The sequence below is a fragment of the Helianthus annuus genome, chromosome 11 (assembly GCF_002127325.2).
Source record: "Helianthus annuus cultivar XRQ/B chromosome 11, HanXRQr2.0-SUNRISE, whole genome shotgun sequence".
NCBI lineage: Eukaryota > Viridiplantae > Streptophyta > Magnoliopsida > Asterales > Asteraceae > Helianthus > Helianthus annuus.
In genome coordinates, this window is record NC_035443.2 from 172,693,910 (window position 1) to 172,700,437 (window position 6,528).

The 6,528-nt window shown below is 34.8% G+C and overlaps 1 long non-coding RNA gene across 2 annotated transcripts; it reads right to left on the bottom strand.

Moving 5' to 3' along the window:
- Positions 1–2,266: 2,266 nt before the first annotated feature.
- Positions 2,267–6,066, bottom strand: LOC110891089. 2 transcript variants are annotated; one of them, XR_002565007.2, is made up of 3 exons: positions 5,566–6,066; positions 3,066–3,181; positions 2,267–2,438 (listed from the first exon to the last, which is right to left on the bottom strand). It is a non-coding gene; the product is annotated as an uncharacterized LOC110891089 (long non-coding RNA). The 2 variants fall into 2 exon arrangements; XR_002565006.2 differs by lacking the exon at positions 2,267–2,438 and having other exon boundaries at positions 2,788–3,181.
- Between the last annotated feature and the right edge of the window lie 462 nt (positions 6,067–6,528).

The following is a 6,528-nucleotide window of genomic DNA, read 5'->3' on the forward strand; positions in this document are numbered from 1 at the left end:
AAAAAACGGGTCGTCAAAAAATGAGGCCTGAAAAAGCCGGGTGTAAAAACGACGCGTTGAAAAAACGACGCGTGAATAAGCCGAGCGTAAAAAACGGCGCGTTAAAAAAAACGGTGCTTGAAAAACGGCGCGTTAAAAAACGTTGAAAAAACGGCGCGTAAAAAACGTGTAAAAAACGGCGCGTTAAAAAAACGACGATTGAGAAAAACGACGCCTTAAAAAAACGGCGCGTAAAAAACGGCGCGTTAAAAAGCGGCGCGTAAAAAAACGGCGCGTAAACAACGACGCTTGAAAAACGGCGCGTAAAAAACGTCGCGTTAAAAAACCGCGTTAAAAACGGCGCGTCAAAAAACGTAAAACGTAAAAACTTTAACGTAAAACTTAAAATGTAAAAAGTATAAAATCTTTTAAAAAAATCTGAATTTAAAAATGTTTTCAATAAAGAAATTATGTTTAAAAATAAAAGTAATAAAAAGCAATTAATGAATAGGATAAAAAGACAATTAAATATAATATATATAAAAAGACAAAAAAAGTAATTTTACTTAAATACCCTTTTCAATTAAAATATTAAAGACATAATAAGACAAAAACTACTTTTTATTATTTTTAAATACTTTTAATCTCATCCATCCATCATCTTGATCTAATGGCTAGAAAGTGGTTCGCGCAGTTCTTACAACTGGAGGTGGTTTTCATTTTAGCGGTCCCCTATATAGTATATATATATATATATATATATAGGTTTAGGATCCTGTACAAAGTGTCTAATTTGTAAGAAGTGTAAGAAATATTCCTGGAATGACAAGTGTCCATCCTCTTAATTAATTCAAAAGGGTAGTTTTGTAATTGTACATTTTTGTCATTTAATTCAAATTCAACATAACTGATCCAAAAATAACCGTCCATGAGATTGTTTAGGGATTTGAACGAATTTTGTAATTTCCTGCAAGATACAATACGATTGTGTTATACGTATCTTTCAATCATCATTAATTATAAATACATAAAGGATTATCAAATCGATATCCCCATTCCAGTTGTTTAACGTCTGCGCCTTTTTTCGATTCTGGTGTTTTATATCAATTTCAATGGAGTCCAGCGATGCAGGTTAATGTGTATCATAGTGTTTTATTCTGGTGTTCTATTAAGTTGTATGGTGTTATATTCATAGAAGGTTGCTGGGGATTCCAGATAAAACACCATGACTTGAATCATGGCGTGGTGTTTTATCTGGTGACATTGTTCATGGCATAGTGTTTTAAACATCTGGAGACAAAACACCACGCCATGAACAATGTCTCCAGATAAAACACCACGGCATGAATAATGTCTTCAGATAAAACACCACACCATGAACAATGTCTCCAGATAAAACACCACGCTATGAACAATGTCTCCAGATAAAACACCACGCCATGAATAATGTCTCCTGATAAAACACCATGACTTGAATCATAGATGTTTAAAACACCACACTATGAACAAGGTCTCCAGATAAAACACCATGACTTGAATCCTAGTCTTGGTGTTTTAAAATCTGGGAATGTTTTGTATTTATAAAACACTACGCCATGAACAATGTCTCCAGATAAAACACCACGCCATCAACAATGTCTCAAGATAAAACACCATGACTTGAATCTGCGATTACGTTTTAAAAATCTGGGAATGTTTTAAAGTATGAAGAAATTCGCTGATTTTTTTTGGAGATTGATGGCGGTTACATATAATTCGCTGATCTTTAGGAGTTTGATGGGTGGTTTTGAAACGGTTACCATATTTGAAATGTTGGAAAAGTCACTATTGCCCTTCAATTTTTACATAAGGTCCTTCCAATTAAAACACAATTTACATTTTATACCCTATTGATCTCAACCATTAGATCAAATATCCAATGGTTTAAAACACTTCTTACCCTTCTTACATTTTAGACACTTTTTACCATATCCCTACCCTATATATATATATATTAAATAAATGAACTTTACATTATATAATTTATGAACAGGTTGCTAAAAGTTTTTGCATGTCCAATTGTACATGGTAAGCTTTATAGCTTGTTTGATTTAAAAACTCAAAAAAATATATATATATATATATATAATACTCTAAGAAACAAATCTAAATAAATAATACATGTACTTTGGACTTTTGATCATTCATGTAAACGATGGGGCACAAAAAAAATAAGTGGCAGAATTGTAATTTATATTCAATTATTGTCCAATTAGTTTACTGTTCCTAAGCCCATTCATAAAATGTTATATTACTAGAATTGAGCCCCCCGCGTTGCGGGGCGGGGGGCGTAAAACTGTGCAATTAGAGGTGGGGGCGAAAAAACATGCTAAATAGAAACCCAACGATGATCAAAACCGGAAAAACGATCAAGTGACTCACATGACGTGAAACGTAGATGAACTCGAATTAATACCGACCTGCGGGATGGCGTAAATCGTTAAGCCTCCGCATCAACATAAATAAGAATGGTGTATTAAATTATGTATTTGATGTACAATTGCACTGCAGCTATAATATCATAATGTATCAATTTAGTTAAAATTTACTACATTCAAAAACTTTAGATACATACATCAATAGTTAAAGCATACATGAAATTTCAAATTTAATGCATAATATCGAAGACTTGCCTAACGGAAACATACATAAAACCTTTTTAATTTTCTTGACATTTATACATATGTAGAGTCTACCTTATCTTGAATCCCCAAAATGAAAAGCATCCAGATGGATTTAAAATGCAGGGAGCAACAAAAAATAAACAACTTACTTCGAAAATTATATACGAACTTTATTGAACAATAAGATTCAAGAATTTTAATATTGTATATATAAAGAAACTGCAACTTTTTTAATCTTTAACTCTTCAACTATAATACATATGATAAATATAATTTAACCAAAATAACTATACAGGTGAGGGGAATTAAAAATTTCCCATTACAAAAATTTGGATATTGAATTGTTAGGTTAAGTGTGGAAAACAATTTTTAAATCCATCGATATCAGAGTCCTTTTGGTTGAAGGTGGTTCATTAGGATTACCTGAGAGTGTCTCTCCTATGTGAATCAAGCCTTACACTTTAAGAACCAAAGCTCCCACTACCAAAGATGACTACCTGACCCAAAGTGTCCCTTGCAGAGTTGCAGCAACAATGGTTCTGAAAATATAATAACCAAAAAGTTTGATTAGGCCACATAAGAGGAAATCATACCAACTTATGCTTTATATGCATTGAGAAAAATGCCCGGATAGTCCCTGTGGTTTCGCCTTTTTTCACCTATAGTCCCCAACTTTCTAAAATTACCTGAATAGTCCCCAAGTTTTCATTTTTTGTTCCCGATAGTCCCTGGGTCTAACTTCAGTTTGTTTTCTTTGTTAAAAGAGTGTGAAATGACAAAAATACCCTTTCATTAAAAGGCCAAACCATAGAGACTATCCGGGCATCTTCTTCTTTTTTTTTATTTATAAAACCCCACCACCACACTTCATCTTCAACCTCCACCCACCATCACCCTCCTCCACCCTCCATTATCACCGCCACAATCAGACACAAACCCCTCTCTCTCTCTAACCCTCTCCCTCATCAGTCCTCCATATAGCAAATCAGTGAAATTTGTCCCCTTTTCACTGAAATCCGTCCCATTTACGAGGACAAAGCTTTCCTCTATCCCTATTTTCAGAAATCCGTCCCCTTTTCTCCTTCTCAGCTTCTCTCTCATGTACCTTAGGCTTCATATGTCTCACCGGCGCTTTTGCGTGCAACCAATCATTGATCAACTGTTCAAGCTGGCCTTTGTCGGACTTTGCGTCGCTGATGGATCCTGCTTCTGTTGCTCTTTCTTATAGTCCGCTTTAGTGTTTGATTGCCCTTAACCTTGCCTTTCCTTTTCTCCGTTCCACTGACAGACTGAACAATGTTGTAGGAATTGGTGGCTTAGCTTTCGGTTGTTGAACCAAGTGGCTTCAGTTTCTTGATAGTTATGCAATATTGAGCCCAATATGTTGAATTCGAATATGTTCAGTTATCTGTGCGAAAGATTTCATTGAAATTATTTCATTTTTTATTATTCTTATTTACTCCAATTTACTTTGCTGTTTGGCGTGACAAATGATGAGATTTATGCTCATTTACAGCTGTGAGTTGCAGACTTACAACTCAGTCACAGTCTCACAGATGGATTTACTTTGCTATATGGTTTATGTTAAATACATTTTCTTATTTTCACTGAATTGATCTATATTCCTTTATGTATTTATAAAGATTTTAGTATATGGAGGACTGATGAGGGAGAGGGTTAGAGAGAGAGGGGTTTGTGTCTGATTGTGGCGGTGATAATGGAGGGTGGAGGAGGGTGATGGTGGGTGGAGGTTGAAGATGAAGTGTGGTGGTGGGGTTTTATAAATAAAAAAAAAGAAGAAGATGCCCGGATAGTCCCTATGGTTTGGCCTTTTAAGGAAAGGGTATTTTTGTCATTTCACACTCTTTTAACAGAGAAAACAAACTGAAGTTAGACCTAGGGACTATCCGGGAACAAAAAATGAAAACTTGGGGACTATTCAGGTAATTTTAGAAAGTTGGGGACTATAGGTGAAAAAAGGCGAAACCACAGGGACTATCCGGGCATTTTTCTCATATGCATTTAACCAAAACATGTGCCAACCTATAATCATGTTGATATAATAGATCTTTTACACTTAAAAGAACATGAAATATATGCATTTATCCATTTAATATGAGTAATTTTTTCAGTACACCTATACATGGATTTTATGGTAAACAAAATTGAACAATTAGTCAATGCCATAATCAAGTACAAACCATAATAAAAAAAAACAAAAAAGCACAATTACCCAATGCAATAATCAAACACAAACCATAATCAAAATGCCAAAAACCTATTAGCATATACCAAGGGCTGATTAAATAAGTTAAAGAAAGGAAGAAAAGCTTCTCAAGTGCTTCGGCAGGCTGCTATCGCTAGCATTAAGGCAGTTATAGGTGCTTCAGCAAGTTGCTATCGCAAGCATTAAGGTAGTTACAGCTCTACTCCCTGAAGAATTATGATGTTTAAGTCCTACTAAGCTACTGGATATCAAGACAAAACCAACGTTGAGATCTAAGTAGATCCATAGTAGCACTAAGATCATATTAAATCACATAAGGCAAAAATTAACAATTTTACTATCAACATAGTAACGTAGCTGAACTTGTAAATGGTGTCTCTATGAAAATCGACTGCTCAATTAGCCATAGAACGAAGCACATAAAAATGAAAACTACAAACAAATTCACGGAATACATTCTTCCTCGTAACTAATAAGAAAAACTCAAGGAAATGAATTCAAAATTAGCATAAAGCAATGAAAGGATGACCTAAAGTCAAACAGAAATTAACACACGTAGTCCAAAACAAACGGAAATAAACTCATGACAGACACCCTATTGCAGCAAATCATTAAACCCTAACTTAACATGAACTGTAGATATATTATCAATGAAAATGCAAAATAGGCGATTAAATAGTATAAGATCGAGCTTACCTTCACTCACCGGAAGTTTTTGATGAGAAAAGATTAGAGATCCCAAACTTGGAAGTTGAAGTTGAAATCGAGAGGGTTCTCTCCTCTCTTGACCAGTGTCCGACTGTCGGAGTCGTTTCTGCCGCCGGCAGTCGTCTCAGCTACCAGTGATTACTACCCCCAATTGCTTACAGCTGCAAAAACCCATCAATTGTGACAATCTTACTTGTTGGAATCACCTCTACCCGTTTCACTCGGCGAGCAACAAAAACCCATCATCAACCACCAGCTCAAAACCAAAACCACCGTAATCCTTCATCAGTTGCCGGAGCAGTGAAGCAATAGGTAGGAGTTACACCAAAACGGGATATGCACGACAGATCTGACTCGCCGAAGTTTCATGGACCCAAGGCTGGTCACCGGATGTCGGCTTCCTCCTTTGCCGGCGGCTTTATCTCTCTCTCTCTCTCTCTGATTTGGTGGATGACGTGAGTGGTGTAAAATGATATCGAGAGTTTGCACATGGCAGTTATGTAATTAATTTGAATATGGGGGCTTCTTTGGCTACTGTAGCCAAGAAGCTACCCTAAATCTATTATATATAATAAACTAGTAGGGTGCCGCGCGATGCGGTGGGGGCGACACTTTGCATTGCAACACTCGTTCCTATTAGTTTTCTTATTCGTATAATATTTATGATAACATTATTGTGGTGGATATATGTCATAAGTTTACACATATGTAAAAGTTTTGTTCTTTTATAAAAAATAATAACCAAAAGACAAAAAATATTGTTTTTTTTTTGTATAAAAATTAATAATCAAAAAACAAAAAATAAAAGATAAGTTGTTATAATTGTAAAGTTTGTTTATTTTATTGGTTAAATTATAAAGTATAATTTTATTCTTTAAAGTTCATAACTTTTTATAAATATCCACATAGTACTCATACAATAAACTTTAAGTTTAAAATTTTCGTTTTTAT